At 32.1% G+C, this 21,554-nt stretch overlaps 1 protein-coding gene across 8 annotated transcripts in view; it reads right to left on the bottom strand.

Annotated features, from left to right (window-relative positions):
- Positions 1–13,034, bottom strand: part of LOC143236989 (E3 ubiquitin-protein ligase wwp-1-like) — a 68,567-nt gene extending 55,533 nt beyond the window's left edge. The window contains exons 1-3 of one of the 8 annotated variants that reach the window (XM_076475753.1): positions 12,908–13,034; positions 8,003–8,056; positions 7,095–7,140 (exon numbers count right to left, since the gene is read on the bottom strand). The gene's annotated coding sequence lies outside the window, so the exon portion shown is untranslated. The other 7 variants (XM_076475757.1, XM_076475758.1, XM_076475751.1 and 4 more) reach the window with 7 other exon arrangements.
- Positions 13,035–21,554: the final 8,520 nt, after the last annotated feature.

The raw sequence follows: 21,554 nt of genomic DNA, 5'->3' as shown, positions 1-21,554 counted from the left end.
ATGTTATGTACACCTAATGTTAAAGAGTACACTAAGTATGCTGTATTTTATATTAGTAAAGTTCTGATTATGATCAGTTTGTTGAAGGTTTTAAATTTTGTTTTTATGTGTCATGTAGTGTTAAACTATATCCTCCTAAAGAGGGTAAGTGATCCTTGTAAAAGGCACTAAAACAATTTTAATCATTAAATGAATTTTCATTACTGTTTATGCACCTACATTAAAGGTTTTATTTTTAAATTATGGAGCATTGTGGTAAAGAGTTAATTTCTGCATGTTTCTATATTCATCAGTTTATGTTTGTATAAAATGTGTGATACTCTTCATTATTGAGTCATATGATTTGCTTTTACTACTGTATTAGGCATTTCTAGTTTAAACACAAATAACTAAAAAGACATACCAGATTAATTCCAGTACTCACTGTGCTTTTATGAAGTGAATTATTAAGTTGGGTCATTCCATGACAACTCACCTAGGGCTTCCTAGTTCATGTCATAGATTTCCTTGACAATATTTAAACAAAAAACAAATACTTCAATTTGATTTATTCAGCCATGCAGTACAATTTTAGCATTTTGCATGGCTGAATAAATCAAAATGAAGTCTTTGCTAGAATTTGTTCAAGAAAATCAGCAACATGAAGTGTGAAAAGTTCTTTTTTCTAGGTGAGTTTGCAGGGAATGACCCTACTATTAGTTTTTAATGGTTAGAAAGTGATTTTTTTAAAAGTGTATGTGGGTTTCTTTATTAAATGACATTCAAGAATTGTAATAAGCTTTTATTTCTTTGTTAAAGGATTATTTTCTTGTACCATGATGCATTTTTTCATTGATTGTAATCCAAATTATAAGTGTTATTTACTTGTCAAGTAAGTTTTATTAAGAAGAGTTATTTTAATATGAATTCACTGTCTTAAGGATTTATTTCCAGAATGAATTTATGTTTAAGGGTTTTGATGTTAGAGATACATGAGTATTTGAAATCCAGAAAGATGTAATTCTTCACCAGCATAGGTTTAAAATTTATTGGTTTTAATGTTAATTATTAGCTCCAGATATGGAAGACAGGAAACTGTGATACATGAATATATAATAGTTTTCTTTCTTTAATAACACTATTAATTCTACATTTATTCTTTGTTCTGAAAATGGGAAAATTTTTGTTAAGTACATTGGTTGATTTTGTTTCAAGTTACCTTTGTTTCTTTGTTATTTTCAAAATTATGTGTTAATTTGTTATTAACCATGAATAACTCTGCTAAATGCAACCATATATAAGGATTAAGTTAGTAATGCCCTTCAACAGTTGTGTAGGCAATACCTACAAGTTATGTCTGAAGTATATATTCTGACAATAACTTCTGATGTGGATTCACAAGTCAAACAATGCAAATACAAACTTCCTTGAAATCCAAAAGTGGCTGCAGAGCAAAGAAGGAAATAAAGCTGAGCTTAGGTAATATAAAGAAAGTTACAAAACCTGGATTCTAACTGTATCATTAGTCTGGCAAGCAGATACAGACTCCAGGACAGTAGGTTTTTTAACTTTCTTTACATTACCTCGGCTCAGCTTTATTTATAAACCTCTTGTTTTGCTCTGCAGCCACTTTTAGATTTATTTTTATGTTAAGTGTTTAAATAAAGATTGTTCATTTTTTTATCAGATTTCGACCAGTCTTTTTACTTTCTTTAGCATAGTTTCAGAAAGTAAACTTGTTTAGCATTACTTCACAATTCCATATTTTGAACAAATCTCTTGTTAAGCAAACTTATCCCATATACCTATATTCAGTTCATCTGAACATACCACAACAATATATAAATGCATCACAACTTGCACAACATATGTTTATCTTAAGTGTTATGAAGTACCACAATGATAATGTATCCACATACACTGTTTGCATTGTTAAAAAAAATGTTTATGAAATATGAATATTATTTAAAAAAATCTACAGTGTCCTGCATAATCTTCAAATCTCAACTTGACTGAGTTCTTGTGATCCATTCTTGAAGCAAGTTTTCACAGGAAACTTGCACCTTAGTGATGACGAGAAACCCACTTGACAAAAAAATGTATCTCAAGATGGCTAGTACGAGTATTAAAACTTTTATTAAAATACAGTAGGAAACAATGCTTTCTTAGGTCATCTACAACTTAACAAATTTGCACCTTAATCACCTCTTCAAATCATAAATACTATACCATGATGAACATTACTGATTTATTACCATGTTACTTATACTTCATATATAGTTTTTGCAGTTAATAGTGGACCTAAGCTCCAATAAATACTATTTCATACACATTTGTATTGCTCTGTCTAACTCATATATCTCAAAATTTCAAACATGACACATTTTGCAATAACCAAAATTAGTCTTGCTTTCTATCCAAAATATAATGGCCCTAGTCATAACTGAGTATTACTTGAAGGTGAAAAAGGCATAAATGAAATAAAAGTTAAAATATATTTTACTTGTTTAAAGAAAGAGGGCATTTCTTAAACATGTACAGAGATAGTCTCTGTTATCATTCAAACCAACTACTTAAATAATAAAAATAAAAATATAACCTTGCAAAACGAACAGATATTATAAAACTTATAACCATGGTCTAATCCAAGACGGTCCAACCTTTCTCCTGTGGCAGCAGAGAAAATGCTGGATGGCCAAAATTTGTTTTGGAAATGAATTATTAGAATGGGACTTAAAAATTCTTAATAAATAAACTTTAACATGTAGTTCATAATGCAAACACCCATTTCATTCTCAAGCTGTTAAAAGTACATGATGGTTGATCTGGAAATATGACCAGAAGCTTTATCTTGGTAAATCTATACCCATTATGACCTTATTTCCAAACACAGATGTTTCTTTATTATGTTGAATATCCTGGGTCATGTGAATAGTTATTGCTATTGACCTTTATCTTCACAGATTCTCATCTGTTACAAGTCTCTTTGTGGATGATCCTAGTGTTTCTGTACTAATTTGATCTGTATTCCTTTGTATTCCAATATCATTAAGCATAAGAGATACTGTTGCCTTGGAAATTTCAAATTCCTGATGTGATTATATCTTTATGATCTGAGTGTATATCTTTCTCCAGAAAAGGCCTTTTTCTGTAAACTCTTCAAAAACAATTTTTGGCAGCCTCACACAACCTACAAAATACCAAGCAAATATCAAAACAACATATTAATATACATGATATTCCACTACAACATTATATCAACTGTTGTTGTGACATGCATTCCAATTAGCAAATTCTAATTCTTTTAATATAACACACTCAGTACTCTGTTTAACTTGGTAGGTACATTTCAGCTATGAATGCCAGTCTTAAATCCCACCAATAAAGTAGCCTTATGATCAAAATAAATAACAGTGAATGATGGATGGCATCATTCCTAAAGTTAATATTGCATTCTCTATCTTCAGAAAACGCTATAAAATTTATCAAGTACACTGCATTGTAATACAAGACTTAGAAAAAATTATTTGAAATTACAAGACAATGAAAGTTTACCAAAATTTTAAAAGATTTGCATAACACAGGCATAAAATGTGTCTGTGATAAAACTACAATTATTATGTGCACTTACTGTATGCAAGGGCTCAATAAACATTATTAGAGGGTTTGATAATCAAGATGAGTGAAGTAAATCATACTGAAGGTAAACATAATGAAGGTAGACATCATGGGGAATAATATATTATGCATTCATCTATATTGAAGGGTATTTTGCAGTGCAAAATTTTGCTAAAGGATTGCATGCAAGTATTTATGTTAAAATTAACCATTTTTAACTGTCAGCTTGAGGACAAGCTCAAAGTGAGAGGTGATCAGACATAGAAGTATATCATGCATTTATAGTTGTTTTTAGATAATATTATTCAAAATCTTTCAGTTATTATGTTAATTTTTTGCATAATTTATGTCAAAAAAGACATTAAGTTGCTTTCATCCTACCTTCTTTAACATCTTTAGGCAAGACCTGATACCTGAGATTTGCTTTAATATATCTATCTTAAGATTGATATTTGTTTAAGTTATAAGTTTACATTTAGAAATCTATATGGCTTGTGCTGTTAAATCTGTATTTTGAAATTGATGCCTGTTCAGTAAACTTGTAGAAAGTTTTACACTTTAGAATCAATAATGTGTGTGTATAAAAACACAATGGTATTCTCAGTATTGTTATGCAGGCTCTCCTCCTGCCTATAAATGTAACCAACAACAATACTATATATAGTACTGACTGGCTATAGTTGGTTTAGGAAGCAATAGCTGTGACTAACACTTATCTATTAGGAACTTCAGATATTTGACCAGGAACATTTATTGATTTTGAACATTAGAAACATTTTACATTGTAACAAGTCTCTCTATTTCATTCTCAAAAACTTGCTTTAAGAGAACTAAACAATAACTATAATAAATATCAAATACCCTGCTATTCAGTACATCTAAACAACCATTACAAAGAAAGTCAGTTTCACCTGAAGATTACAGGACAAAAGAAAGCAATAATATTCCTTGACCAATGAGAGTTTGTATATCTAATTCATTTTAAAATTTAAAATTGATAACCTGAGAACAAACCTGAAGTAAAGAAGAGGGAAAAAGTATAATATACAGACATATCATGCATTGCTTCCTTCTCATTTTCAAAATTTTGTTTATTCAAGTACACATGCACTTTTGACAGAATAAGTAATTAATAAAAGACATTAAATTGATTTTGGTTTAGCTGCCTTTACTTCTCAATTACACCACAGAGAACACACCTTGCCTGTCTATGGGGAAAGAGGTGGGGTGGAGAAGTTGGCAATAAAACAACACTTTGTGCATGAAGTCTGATAGCAGTATCCTCTAATAATAGGCCAGGTGGCTGTTAAGGTTACAGCCTCCCTTGTGTTTGAATGAAAATTACCCATGATATAGGTAGCACTAGTCACTTTAGACAAGTTTGAAGTTATCAATGTAACTAAATAACCCAAGACTGATTAAGTCAGTCTGAAACACCATCTTGATTGAGTGATGGAATCAGCTTCAAAACAAGTGTTGAAGTATAGTGAGCTTGAACAATCCACCTCCTCAGGTGTAATGTGACAGATCTATTGTGTAGGCTTAGCCACTGGAGTTTCAATTAATTCTGCCTGTTACACCTTTGTTTCTATTAACTGCAGAATGGAGTGTGTGAGTGGAGCACACAAGCACTAACTCGAGGTATTTACAGTTAAAGAAAAGAATCTGATTCTGCAGCTAAACATTCAAAAATAAGCACTTTTAATATCCTTTTGAAATATGTATACAATAAATGTTGAATACTTTAATTAGACTAACACTCTTTTTAGTATAAACCAAGAAAATAGTCTTTAAGAACACTTTCCATAACTTCAACTCAACTGTATTTTACTATGTTATCTGATGTTAGAAATAATGGTAATAAATTATTAGAGAGTTTAGGGAAGAAATGTTTGGAGAACTCATCATCGTAGTCATCATGACTGTCTTCAAGATTCATCTGGCTGCAACTCACTTGAGCTCAGGGAGAACTTTTGAGAGAACTGGCTTGGAGTTCAGAGAATTTCTTCCCATGTTTGGGAGATCTATTGTAGAGTTGATTTTTCAGCTTCAAACTCCTAGTATTTTTACAATCGTCCATATAGTATACACAACTACTGACAAGTAGTTCTAACACTTAATTGGTTATTCTTACTTGATTGTTTTTCAATACTCAAGAACAAAAACAAAACTGCTTGTTCAATAGTTGGAAATAGACAACAAATTGGTAACTTTCTCTCTTGTATCTATACGTACATTTTTGTCAAAGATAGTCCTTCAAAGCTCCAACTCGCTTCCTTTTTTGGCAGTTTCATGCATGATGAAAAAAATATCCTCTGTAGCTTCTCTCATGCTGTGTTGATGCTAAGCTGTCGGGAACACTCAGTTCTGTCTTTCTAATGAGGCTTTCGTAACTCTTCCCATGATCTTGATAGAATCACTTGTAGATAGTACAAACAGACAAGCAGGAAGATTCACAAGCATCTATTCTTAAGCAACCATTGTTATGTAACCATTTGTTATACTTTAGTAAACATATATTACACATCTCCTTAATACGTATAATTGCTCAATATTTGAAGCATTTGAACTGCCTCAAAATGTTTCACAGAAAAAACAAAGATCACTCAAAAAGGTAGTCTACACACTGTCGTTTTGTGCTGTAATTACGAATAAAGATAGATTTTATCATAAATTATACATCATGTCCAGTCCACTTGTATCTTGGCACAGACTCTTAGTTCTAGCAAAATTTAGTATTATTCTGCAATACAGATTGAACAACCCTCCCATTATATAGTTGACATACCTAATTTATGCTTTCAAGAAATCTGTACCCTTCTGTCCATATGGTTTGTTATACAATTTTGTAAATTATTTCTAAGCTTGCAAATGTCAATTAACATCTCTGTTCTTCGAAATGTGTTGCAACTTGTGCTAAACCAAAACAAAGTCTAGAATATTTTACTTATAGGATAACTGGTACAATTTTCTTTCTGTCCCAATACTAGCAAAAAATTCAATTGTTTTGAAGAATTTACAATTATTTATATAATCAAAAAGATACCCATGTTTAAAAAACAATCCTTCACCTTAACTTTATTACAAAATTGTTTACTGCTCATTGGTGGACTGAAATAAGATAAAAAAAAAGCATAGTGAAAAACAATTCAGCAGCATTGTAACTACAAAAAGGGGTTAATGGGTGGTGATGAGAAACAGGTGGATTCAGGGAGCAAAGTTATGTCTTATTTTAACACCTAATCTGAGAGTCAGCGAGACTTGTTTGTGGAGGGGAGGATTGAGTTGATTACTAGAAAGTTTTCTAGTATTCTCTTTTTTTTCAAATTTAAATAAGTATTTGAATTCCTTGCATGTTGTACAGTGTAAAATTTGGTTCATTAGCACTATAAAACTGTCATCTCTCCTTGTTTTCATGAATTCTGTTAACAAACTTAGCCAAGAAAGGCTCAAAAGAGCTTATTTATCCTCGTAAGGAAAGTATGTAAGGCACCTACCTAAAGACGAACACTTCTACTATTTTGTGGAGATCAGATTTGCTTTCTAAGAAATAACAAAACCAGTGTCACGAATAAATGTTTCTTGTACAATGTAGTCAATATTATACAATCAACAAGTAAGATATAGGTGTTATGAATCATTTACTGTACTGACAATTAATTTTATCTATATTAGAAGTTTAAAACACATGCAGGATTACAAAAACTCTCAGAAGATAACCGATTACTAAGAAAAATATATTAAGGCATTTTTATTGCAGAGTGGGTATGTTAATCTCAATGACATTTTAGCTAGCAATAAATTAAAAACCTGTGTGGTAACCCAATGGACTATAGAAAAAAATGAACAAACAATTTAAAAAAATAACACTCTTTGAATACCCTCTTGTTATTTTAATGAGTGGCAATAAGCAAAAAAAATCAACTCAACATAGTGGCCAAAAAATTAATAAAATTTGATAATGAGGGACCCACTTTTTACCAAATAAAGTTTTTGAGGATTAGAATAACTGTCAAACTTCATACATTTATAATAGTTGTTTATTTGTTTTTTTATTACCCAGTCAAGCTGTCTCAAAACTTTTAAAATGAAGAAAATATTGAACTCTTTTAAAATGGATGCAAAAGAAGTTAAACCTCATAACATCGTAAAATAGTTGGACAAGGACATTGTAAAACACAAGAACTGGACTTAGCAACTGAATATTAATTTTGCAAGGCAATGCTAGAAATGGGAGCTAGTCTTAGCCAATGTCCTAGACTTTTTTTCTCCTGATCATTTCCAATTGACAAATGATGGAAAAAATACAAAACAGAAAAACTGGTTACTCTCAAATAAACATTTTCTAAATATGCACAATAAATAACACACTATGGATAAAAAGTTTCTCGATAAAACTTATTACCTGAAAAAAATCCTCATCAACTGGTGATAACACAAAGGCATTCCAATGTCAAATCTATAAAAAGCAAAAAACAATTCAAAGTTCTAGTCTTATACCAATATTATCAATCCATAACAAAAAATTAATTGAAGTGGTACATTGAAACTGAAAAAAAACAACATATCTAATAGCTATATAATGCCCAATAACGATGACACATGTATCAAATTTTCAACTGACAGCAAAAAAAACTGAAAAATACAATTAGTGAAACAAGATTGCATACAATACCTTGTCTACTATTTTAGACATTTATATTACTTAACTAGCATTCAAAGAAATGCACCTAATAAATTCAATTTGTGCAATAAAAATTTTATGGTAAGTTATTCACAAAATGACTTTTAATGTTTTGCATTTGCAAAGTAAACTGAAAATATTCTAATTGAAAGCTCTGATGCTGTTTATTTATTTAATAACTTATAATGGGTTTGTATATTTCTAAAAAAAATTATTATAGTTAAGTTATATATTATCAATAATTAAGGTAACATTTATCTTCATAATTTGGACACTGCATCAGTATTATATTACAATTTTTATAGAGCCAAAGTTTATATATTCTAGAATTAAAACAAAACATGTAGGATTACCAAAATTGCCAGAATATAACTGATGACAAATAAATATAATTAATTTTTATGAATCTTTATTGCAGAATAGAAACAGGTCACAAATTAACTTATTTTGGCAGGTGGTACGTTAACTTGCACTCAGTTGCAAAAGATTGTTAAAAACTATAGTATTAATTGTGCATCACTTTTAGAGAGTGTGCATACAGCACAGATTATTAATTATCGCAAAGTAACACAAGCTAGGGTTACATACAAATTTTAACGTAATGTATTTGTTTTATCATTTACTGATTTATACTACAATAATACTAACAGTATCAGTAAATGTTGAAACAACATTTATCAAGTAATAATTAGATCATCAGTTTAAGATTTAAACACTATCGTTCGCTCTAAATTTCAAGTACAACTTACTGATTCAAAATTCGAACCCAAATATCACTATTACTTAGTACGACTATTTACAAGTTATATGTTAGTATTGATAGTACATGTAGTACTAGAGAAGAAGTTGTAATATAGTTTAAAGCATTAATTCATAATTCAATAATCCCTTAATTACCTTTATTACACGAACTCAACTAAATACTAATTTTAAAGCACTTAACAGTTTAGAAATTTTAATTTTTTACTTAGATGAGCTCCTTAATTTAAATCAACAGGTTATAAATAAATATTATATTAATATAATTTGTTATACTCATCACCAGGGCCCGGCATAGCCAAGGGTGTTAAGGCGTGCGACTCGAATCTGAGGGGCGCGCGTTCGCATCCCCGTCGCGCCAAACATGCTAGCCCTTTCAACCCTGGGGACGTTATATTGTGACGGTTAATCCCACTATTTGTTGGTAAAAGAGTAACCCAAGAGTTGGCGGTGGGTGGTGATGACTAGCTGCCTTACACTACTAAATTAGCCCTCGAGTAGCCTTTTGCGAAATTCAAAAACAAAACAAATATACATGACCTGACGTCAAATTGAATCACCATTACGATTTACTCATATAATAATAAAATCGCTCTACACCCCACTTTAAATGAAAGATAATTTGAAAAAATATAGTTTTGCTTCAAACATACTAACAATTCACAAATATACTGTTGTCACAAATCCCTTAAAACCATATATGTTGTTGTTGTTTGTGGTATTCTCGCTCATTTCAAGGAGTTAAGTGCGCTATTCGTAAATTAGTAGTGATACCTTAGAAGTAAAGCTGTCAGTCAATAACCTCCACTGATACTGTGTTGAGCTACTCTTAAGAGGTCAGGAGACAAAAACAAACAAAAAACCGCTGTAAATTACCTATGCAACCGCAATTCTGCTGAAGGTATCTTTTTAGTCGAGAACAGTGGTGTGTATAGGATTATTCAAATTTCAAAATTCTTTTTCTATATATATAAGTTTGGTACCACCTCGCCTCGTGTAACACAGATCGCAACATTACGTAATGTTTACTGATCAGACTACCTCCTATAAAGCTTAAACCAGATGTGTAAATATCTTTAAGTATATTAACACATTGGCTCCCACACGACCCACCGGCGAGTCGTGTTCTATTTTATTTTTAAAGGACCACTTTTATATTGGTATAGTTTGTTTTGAATTTAGCGCAAAGCTAATTTTGCAGTGTAAGACTAGAAGGAAGACAGCTGGTCATCACCACCCACCGCCCACCCGTAAGCTATTCTTTTACCAACGAATAGTGGGATTGACCCTTACATTATAACGCCCCCAACGGCTGAAAGAGTGAGAATGTTTGGTGTGACGAAGATTTGAACCCGCGACCCTCGGATTACGAGTCAAGTGCCTGGGAAACAACGGCTACAAAAACATTCTTCCTATAAAAAGTAATTGTAAAATGACTTGTGGGATCCTGGAAAGTATCAGCAAAATAGGCTTGGGAGTCAACATTTTAATCAATAATTACAAGTCTTCTTTAATAAACCAAGTAAATTCGAAGAAGAATGATTTCGAAGTCAACTGCGGCATTCTTTAATGTAAGTTGCCGTCGTTTACTGGATTATGACAAAAGCGTCTTTACTGCTCTCTTGACAAGGAGGTAATTGTATTTTGTATTCACATCGAAGTACGCTAAATTGCAATAAAGATTGTCCTGTAGATCATAAATGTGGCCCAGCATGGCCAAGTGGATTAAGGCGTTCGACTCGTAATCTGAGGGTCGCGAGTTCGAAATCCCGTCGCAACATACATGCTCGCCCTTTCAGCCGTGGGGGCATTATAATGTGACGGTCAATCCCACTATTCGTTGGTATGAATAGCCCAAGAGTTGACGGTGGTTGGTGATGACTAGCTGCCTTCCCTCTAGTCTTACACTACTAAATTAGGCTCGCCCTCCCAGCCGTGGGGGCGTATAATGTGACGGTCAATCCCACTATTCGTTGGTAAAAGAGTAGCCCAAGAGTTGGCGGTGTAGTTTTGCGCGAAATTAAAAACAAACAAACAAATAGACCACATATGCTTTTACTGTAATTTATATTACGTAAGCACTGTTCGTAACATAGCTGAATGACACTGTAAAACATCGTAAGAGGGTTTAGATAATCTCCCGGCCTGGCATGGCCAAGCGCGTAAGGCGTGCGACTCGTAATCCGAGGGTCGCGGGTTCGTCCCCGCGTCTTGCTAAATATGCTCGCCCTCCCAGCCGTGGGGGCGTATAATGTTACGGTCAATCCCACTATTCGTTGGTAAAAGAGTAGCCCAAGAGTTGGCGGTGGGTGGTGATGACTAGCTGCCTTCCCTCTAGTCTTACACTGCACAATTAGGGACGGCTAGCACAGATAGACCTCGAGTAGCTTTGTGCGAAATTCCAAAAACAAAACAAACAAACAGATAATCTCCCACCTTCTACAACATTATACAGTTTTTGTTTACTTTGGTTTAAGAGCAAAATCACGTTGATCTACCTACTGTGTCTGCATTTGCAAAGTTATGATATAAATCCCCAACATATAATCTTTCGTGCTTATTTTTGCTATTAGTTTTAAGAAAAACAAAGTACTCCAAGCACGTACTCGTGAACGATAAGATAGTAAAAATATCTGACGCAGAAATATGTTAGGTTTAGGAAAATAAAAATAAATAGTAACAGACAGCTCTTTCTTTTTTCTCCCGTATGAGCAATATCTATTGTAGTTAGGAAAGAGACCCAGAGCTTTACCGTTAGAGGGCGCTATACGTTTGTTGCACATGCGGGAAGATAAGTAAGGAAAACTATGTGTAAAAAGGATTGGTATGGATAGAGAAAGTAGTATGAAAAGGAGCGAACAAAGTTTCGATCTTCTTCGGTCATCGTCAGGTTCGCAAAGAAAGAAAGGATTACTGACCGATAGCTGACGTGCTTGAAGGCGGTTATGTAATTGAGTGTAGGTATGTAGATGGCGTGCTTAGATGTTGAATATATTTATTTATGTAGGTATAAAGGTGTGCTTCTGTATTGGTTTATTTTAGGCTTGAGTTGTCGTAAAAGTAAGGCTTCTTTAATTTTGCGTTTGTTTATGTTTGCTTCTTTATTTAGTAGTTGGGTGTTTTCTATGGTTACGTTGTGTTTATTTGATTTGCAGTATACGAAAACATGTGAAGGTGGCTTTTTGTGTTCTTTGAATCTAGTTTCCACCGAAGAGAATCGAACCCCTGATTTGAGCGTTGTAAATCCGAAGACATACCGCTGTACTAGCGGGGAGTGTTTTCACGACAAATTTTGAAATTAAATAACAGAAATATAAAGTTTATCTGGTAATACACATAATTTTCATTGAAACAATACCATATGATATTTTAGTACAAATCACAACAGGTAAAGAAATAATAGTTGTTTGTTTTCAAATACTGATGTTTCTGATGCATTGGCTTCTGAATACCCAACTTTTGAAAAGAAAGATTACGTGATATATAAACACAATAAACAAAATTATTAAAATAAAGAACTTAATACTGATATTTCTACGAATATGAATCTCTTCTTTTTAAAGCCTGTCCACCTAAATAAGAAATAAAAATTTGGAATAGTGAAAAAAAAAGTTTAAAGATACATGAAATTTTCCGATAAAATTTGTTTTTTTAACTGTAAAGCTGTATAATTAATTAATTACGTAAGAGTAATAACATGAAAATTATAAAATGAACTATATTTTTAGAGAAAAATTCATTAAACCTATTGTAATAATTTATTAACTTGGTGACATTTCAAACCTGAAGGTGGTAAAATAAATTATACTTTGTTTTAAGGGATTATTTTGTTGTTATTTTTTAAAGTTTAAATCAATACTGGTTTACCTGCTGTGTCCACTGTAGAAAGTCGAAACCTTTATTTTAACATTACCGATAACATGCCGTTGTGCCATCGAGGAGAGAATATGAAGAGACCACAGTTTTCGCTTCTTGGCAGTTCTAAAATAGTACGCTAGGTGTGAAAGTATTGTATTCTCCCTAGAGGATTGTCTTCTAAACACTTTGTAAATTATATATCACCATAAAATATATATAATATATTTCTGAATAAACACGAGTGAATAGTCCAAACACAGATTATGGCAAAAAAATTATAAAAACGCTAAATTCTTAATCGCAAAAAATCAAAGTTTGTCTCGAAGGGCTTGACTATGTTATAGTTTTCTATAAATATCGTCTGCATAATGCTTGATCAAACACATTAACTCGAGTCATTAATTTAAAATAAGTTAACTATTTAAAATTTAATAGCATTAAAAACATATATATCCCTATAATATACTATTAATTTTAAATCCAATTCTTCATTATATATGTTTGTATCTCCATTCGGGTATTCGGAAAATTTTATGGTTTGTGCACCTTGAGCGTTAATAGTTTTAATTTTCAATTCTTTTCTCTAAATGCACTTGAACCTGTGCAAAAGTAATAGGTTTAATAAAGGAAATTGAAAAATTAACTAATATAAAATATAAATATAAAATAATTCATTTTTATTATTCAAAATGGAAACCATTGTCAATAAAAAATAGTAACAACAAAAGTAAATTGTGAATGTTTATATAAAATATGAAAAAAATACTCTTAATGTGATTACCAAATTCGGCTTCCAAATGTTAAGTATGTATTAGTTTATTTCACCGAACCCTTCATCAATTTTGATTTTCGAAGAAATCGATTTTTGTTTCATACGTAATTCATATTTTCTTTACCTTCAATATTCCTAACATTTTAAAAACATTACTATAAAATCTCCAAAACATCAAATAAGTGTTTTTAATTATTCTGAGTTTCTTTAATATTTAAATTATTTTCATCACAGTTATTGAAATCAGGTTATAGAAACACGATAGCAAAATACGCACTAGTGTAGGATTATTTATTTCACATTAGCAATTGAAATTATAATACACATACTATTATTACTACGGGTGAATAAGTGATATTACTAGTAAATGAGTACTTTTGAAAGAGCACATCAAAGAACATAAAGAAAAGCCAAAGTTTACCTGTGTTCCACGATTTTACCAGACCAGCGAGAGTTTCAGATATGCCGGAAGCTAAAAACCATGCTTTCTTTGTCTTTTAAAATCGCTGTTCTTAAAACCAATTTGTCGTCATCTTCACATTGAAAATCTTAATTGTGAATGTGAAAAATTGACTTATGAATTCTGTTTCAAGTCCTAAACAACTCATTTTGTTTAAAAATCTCGAGTAAAACAATGCGAAAGGTAAATATGAGTAGACTTACAATTAAGTAAACATCACTTTCTAGTTTGATGCTGATAAAACAACAATGGGACATTGTACTTTCAAAAAAATACCAACTTACCTTTCATCAGAAAAATTCTTACTTCACCCCTTCCTCCTGGGGTCAAATCACCAACTGGAGGCTTGACTCTGTATTTATCACTTCTGTTTGTTAATACCTTAAATAGTAAGTTCGATTTAAATGTATGAACATTGTAGCTAAGTGTTAATTTAAACACATAATTGATAATTTTTTTAGCAAATTCCGACATTCTTAGACCTTTTACGAATTTATATATATATATATATGTTTGGTATCTAAAATATATAAATATTTTGTTGTAGTATACTTTTCACCTACAATTTTAGAAATTTTCTTTAAAAATATTTATTAGCGAAATTTATGGTTTGGCTCAATTAAACTTTACCATATTTTGAATTAACGATACGTGTAAAATAAACCAATAGAATTAATCAATCTTGTCACTTAAAGATATCGTAAATACCCATCTAGTGTTATCATAATTATTTTCATCATGATGTACCTTGTATGATATGTATTCCTCTGTTTCATTCCCAGTAGGAACTCTGACATAACTTGTCGTTTGTTTCTCCCCGATTGGAAAGATCAAATTAACACATGATCTAGATTAGATTAATATAAACATGAAAACAAGAACAATAACACTGAATTTGAAAATCTGTTTTTTACATACATGTTAAACACGAATCTCGAAGATGTGGTAAATATGTCTTAGCGACATCTGGTGTTATTATTATAATAAACTCTTGACCAATATTAAAAGAAATTAATACTTATCAGTTGATACAAGTTTGTTATCAGCTAAGTATCAAATACAGTATTATATATATTCGTCGATAGCATTGGACAGTGGTGATAATGGGGAAATAAGCCAGTTAAATTTTGTTTTAATACTTACATATTTATGTTTAAAAGTCGTTTCAAAGTTCAAATACAATATCATGCATATAAGCAGTAAAGTAACAATTCTCAGTAACATTATTCATGTGTTATACTACGTGGAGGTTATCCGTGACGAAACTATTTGATTTACAGCAATAGACATATAAGTAGAAAAGCTCAAATTCACAGTAACGTTATTCATAAGTTGAACTATGTGGAGATGATCCGTGACAACAGTTTTTTTGGTTTCCAAAGTAATAAAGCTCAAAACGCTATGACGCTATTGTTTTAATCATGTTTTAACTACGTGTATGTTATCCATGACACTAGTAGTTTGGTTTCCATCCTAAGCTACGTAAGTTCGAATTGTAAGTAACATTATTGTTTTATTTATCTGCTGAAATACGTATTGGTTATCCATAACACTAGTACTTTGGTTTCCAACCTAAAGCTTGATGTTAAAACATTGCTTGAGTAATAGTATTCCAAATACAGCAACATAAAATAGCTGTAAAATACTTCCTGGTAGCGTAAACTTTATTTATATTATTTCAAAAATCCTTCGTTTTGTAGGTCTACAGTTAATAAAGAAATAGCTGATTTCTTATTTTATTGGTCCCCCGCCTGTTATAAGACACCGCACTCATCACTAAGGCAGGGTTTCTACTTGTTGCAGGTGGTTTTCAGCAAAGTACTTTTATTGTAAGAATTAACGTGTGTGTGTTTTTCTTATAGCAAATCCACACGGATATCTATCTTGTGCACCGAGAGGTACAAGTTGTAATATATTACCTTGTTCTCCAATGTCATTAGCTACAAGGGAAATCTCCTTGTTTAAAATTCCAACTCTCTCATATGAGCATTTGTGTATGATCTGAGTGTACTGCGTTTGAAAGGGATGTTATAAGCTCTTCCCAAAGATGATCAGTTTTCGATGGTATAACGCTATCTAAGATATATCAAACATTGTCAAAAAGTAGCTTGGACATGTTACGTTCCACCATGACATTCCATTGACTGCGGTTGTCATGTGGCTTAATGATTTGTTTATTCAAAATCGTTTTAACATAAAGTACTGTATGTATCGACTAAGGTTTTATAGATCAAGAAGAGATTGTCTATTTGATCACGTAAAGAAATGTACAGCAATGACCTACGCTGAAACAGAAGTTGAGAATTATAACTTATTTGAATTTTGGAGGAACTTCAAATTAGCTTGTGTACTTTCTATGACTTTTAGCTACGACATAGAAGCTCATATAACAGCTCTGAGTTTTTTCTTTCTTGTTTTCAAGTACAAACATTTATCTAATAGTTCTGCCATTTCTTGACCGATTGCAATTCTCAAATCAGGAAGTCAGACCTCTAAATTGATGTATTTGACCACATTTAAGATCTCATATATTACTTTACTCTGATCATGCCTAAAATAACTTTAATTTGAGAATAGGCTAAACTCAGAAAATAATTATTCAACCAGTACAGCAGAAGAGGAATGTCCAAAGAAAATCTAAAAATGTCGTTTTTGAACAATCATCCGAGGAAGAAGAAACTAAGGCAAGAAAGAGACGACACTATCAATGAATGAGCGAAAAACTCAAAAAACAACAGAAAAAAGTAATATTGCATAACTTTTAAGTGTAGTGTGTAAATCATGAAACAAACAGTGGCTGAAAACTATGAAAATTAATACTTTGTAACTGTGGAAAACTAAAACTTTACATAATATGTCTCATAAATATTACTATCTAACCAACAGGGAAATCTTTTCTTTTTACAACCAATTGTATCTTCTAAAAATTTAAAACTAATTGTAATTAGTTAAAAAAAGTTAAATAATGATATATTCATGTTACTAGCACCTGAGGAGATGAGACTCAGCCAGGAAGGTTCTGCATTTACTATGCACGTTCACTGATTCAGTTAATATAGATCTTGGGAATGAAATCAAGATAATAATGTTAATTGTAATAACACAAAAACCTTCAGGCCAAATCCCTACTTCGAAAAAATCACCTTAACAAACGTCACCTAATTGAACATAATAAATTTGTAAAAAGTTTATATTTAAAGTAACTATTTACAACTGCAAATACTAACATAGTTTTTGCTTTTAGAGAGGTCTGTTTGTGTGTTTTCTTATAGCAAAGTCACATGGGCTACCTACTGAGCCCACCGAGGGGAATCGAAACGCTGATTTTAGTGTTGTAAATTCGAAGACATACCGCTGTACTATCGTGGAGCTTTTAGAAAGGAAAAATATGTACAATTATCATATTTATTTATTACACTGTAAATGTTACTACTAATAACCAACAATAACATTTAGTTAATATTCTTTGTACCTTGGTTAAGAATAAAGTACCGGTATTTCGTTTTCACTCGCTGTTAGTACAGCGATATGTCTACGGATTTATAACGCTAAAATTAGGGGTTCGATTCCCTTCGGTGGGCTCAGCAGATAGCTCGATGTGGCTTTTCAATAAGAAAACAAACACGCATATTTTATAAATGGCCTGGCCTGGCATGACCAGGAGGGTTAAGGCGTTCGACTCGTAATTTGAGGGTCGCGGGTTCGAATCCCCGTCGCACCAAACATGCTTCTTTACAGCCCTGTGGGCGTTATATTGTTACGGACAATCCCACTATTTGTTGGTAAAAGAGTAACCCAAGAGTTGGTGGTGGGTGGTGATGACTAGCTGCCTTCCTTCTAGTCTTGCACTGCTAAATTAGGGACGGTTAGCGCAGATAGCCCTAAAGTAGCTTTGTGCGAAAAAAAAAATTTCGTTTTCGAAATATTTTAGTTTTATAATAACCGTTTTCAAGATTTTTTCTTTAAGTGCTAGTCTGAACCGTTGAACTTCAGTTCAAAATTTACACGACAATCATATTTTATTTAACTTAGTTGAGTAATTTTACTAAATTACATAGGGTATAGAAACTATTCGTATCTAGTTATTACTAGTAGCAAAATCTGAAAGAAACGAGAGAGAGAAGTTATTACTGAGCTAAAACATATACCAACTAATCGACAATTTCAGACACGTTTTGAGTTTCCCTAGCTAAAAATTTAATTAGTATCTTGCAGTATCAGTAGAGTTACGTCTAAATTCGATTTAATTATTATTTTTGCAAATGTGAACAACAGAAATTTGAAATACCCTTTTAAATGTTTCAAGTAAATAACCTTTCAAAACTGTCTAAAACAAATATTGTATTTTTTCAGCCGAATTTAAAGATGTAAGAAAATTTTTAAAACGTTAATGAACACTCACTATCGACTTCTTATAGTACCGTATTATTATATTTATATATATTCCTACATCCTTCAGTTCAATTTTCTCTAAAGTTATTTAACGAAATACCATATCACTTTCGTTGATTAATTTTAGCACAGTATTTTTCCTTTGGTGATACTATAGCATTTAGAAGGTTTGGTTTGGTTTGAATTTCATGCAGAGGTACCTGAAAGCTTTATGCGCTAAATATGTTCCACCATAATTCACCATAAGAGTAATGCAGAGACCTAGTTTTACTCTACTGTTCACATTTTTGTGTTTTATTTTTATTCACTAGAGTAGTAGTGTTCAAGCTTTTTAGGAAAGCTAGCCAACACCACCCCCTGCCAGCTTTTGGGATACTCTTTTATTAGAGAATAGTGGGATTGACTGTCACAATATAACGCTCCCAGGATGAAAGAAAAGCATGTTTAGTGATGGAAAATCCAGCCAACGACCCATAAATTGCGAGTTGACTGCCTTAACTACTAGGCCACCTTTCAGAAGGCGATGGTGATACTGAAACTTTTGTCACGATGACTGTAGATACGAATAGTGTAGACTGTAGACTGTAAATGAGTCTGTCGTAATTTGTAAACAGCAAATCGTAATTTCATATTCAATTGTGTGACAGAAAATAAAAGTATAAAGTCGTTGTCATGGTTAGTCGCTTATAAGATAGTTTAGTTCGACAAATGAGTTAATATCCTTTATATGCAAATAACTAAATGCTAACTACTAACTGGATTTTATCCTATGTTTCGCCTACGAATCTTACACTGGCTTTAGGGTACTCTGGCCCGGCATGGCCAAGCGTGTTAAGGCGTTCGACTCGTAATCCGAGGGTCGAGGAAAATAATAACACGAACAACTCGTTTCATGACATTCGCTCAATAACTTTTTAGTTCTTGAAGTTGTTTTACCAGTTCCTTGTTGATTCTGTTATTTTCAGACACTAGTATACTAGCCTTGATAATAGCATTTGCATGAATTCTTGATCTTTCGTGAGTTTTAATATTCTTGCTTGCGTTCTTCCAATCGTCATATCCACTTTAAGCAAATGACAGTCTGCCAAAATTCATTACTTTGTATTGAAAACGGTACAACTTTCCATTATAAGAATAACAAAACCAATTTATCTTTATAGTCTTTCCATTTTTATACAACTGTTACTGATCTATTTGTTGTCTTGGATAAGTTGTTTTTGTTCTTCAATATTTCAAAGTCAATTTTACCAAGTAAATGTTTATTTGAACACTTGGCTTGCCTAACCACAAGCCAATATTTTTTACAAATCCCGATTCTGTTTTCGAAACCTGAACTCTCGGTGAATTTAGCAGATACGCCGATGTGGCTTTGCTATAAGAAAAAAAACACACACACACACACACACACACTCGAAACCTGAAATTGATGGTGTACATAATTCATCAGTAGTGTTTGGATGTGCATGAGTAGCTGAATCAGCTGGGAATAGCTGTGTGAATATTAGTAATTGTACATATAGTTTTACACATAGTTGGGGTCAATAGAATCATCAATATAGGAACTTGAACTCTCAGACAATAAAGAATCAGAAGGTCTGAAAAACTCAAAATTTTCTACACTTTTGCTACAAGTAATAAAATGGTTAAGACTAGCTCGGGGGTTAAGCGTTCCCTATATGTTAAGTGTGATAGGTGCAATGAATTTGTTTTATTTTGAAACTTTGGACTATTTTAAGTAAGCCACTAGTGAGGATGTTCGATTTATGTATAAAGTTTGCAGGTTTGAAGAAAAGTTGGAGGCTACCCTAACTACAGTTGAAGAAATAAATAAAAATAAGTATAAACTGTGGGAAATGACAGCAAGAGACAAATTAGCTAAGATTAACAATGACACTCAGATTTAGCTCTTGGCTTATGTGGATGAGGAACTATTGGAGGGTGGAAATTAAAAGAAACAGAGAAGTATGCGGGTTATGAACTTAAAGGGGTTATAGGTGATTCTTTAAAATGGAATGTGAATAGAATGGTATGTATAAGAAAGTAGTTAGATTATGCTATCCTGGAACACTGGTGGAAGACATGACTAGCAGAGTAAGATATATAATGAAGGGGTCTGACATCGATACAGTTTTTGTTTTACATATAGGGGCCAATGATATAGGGAAGAGTAAGTCAGAAGAGCTAATTAATACATACAAGGAGTTGATGTGGAATACTGCTAAGAATTACTTGTGGAAATGAAAGTTTGAGGGCGTTCCTAGGGCTAAATCCTAGGCTAAAATTAATACGTAAGAATAAGTAGATTAGCTGGTTAGACTTGCGGGATCAGTTTAGTGGAAGAAGTAAACTTTAAGAATGGATGGTTTACACTTAAGAAGAATGACGTCTGGCATACTTGCAAGGACTGTTAACTGGGCTGTAAGGAAAGATAACCTAAATGAAGCAAAATTGAGACATAGATTAAAGATTAGCACTGAAAATCAGTACAAAAGTAGGTATAAAAATAGGCTTAATTGTTACTGTTGTAATGCTAGAAGTATAAAAAGTAAAACAGACTTTAGGGCACTGTTAGGAATAGATTTTGATATAATGGGAATAGTTGAAACATCAGATGATTTTGATGATAAAATATATTTGAAATACATGGTTATAGGTTCTTTAATAGGAACAGACAGTAAAAAGAGAGGAATGAGTGGCTCCATATGTGAATTACATCGTGTAAAACTTGAGAATATTAAGAATAATAGTAAAGAGATGAAATACATGTAGACTTCTGTGGATATGAAGGAAAAAGAACTGATAGTAGTAATTTTTACATACCACTATATGCAACTGCTGAAACTAGTGAGGAAAATTTACAGTGAATTCACGATTTTAGCTATTAATGAAGCCATAATTGTGGATGATTTTATTTTCAGACATACTGATTGAGAATTGTTAGAGCAAATCATGAGGAAAAATGTTTTCTGTAAACTATTCAAGATAGCTTTGTTCACCAATTGGTCAACGGACTACTACAGATAATCCTGGTT

The sequence above is a fragment of the Tachypleus tridentatus genome, chromosome 13, assembly GCF_004210375.1.
Source record: "Tachypleus tridentatus isolate NWPU-2018 chromosome 13, ASM421037v1, whole genome shotgun sequence".
Taxonomy (NCBI): Eukaryota; Metazoa; Arthropoda; class Merostomata; order Xiphosura; family Limulidae; genus Tachypleus; species Tachypleus tridentatus.
This window is presented reverse-complemented; position numbering and strand designations above follow the sequence as displayed.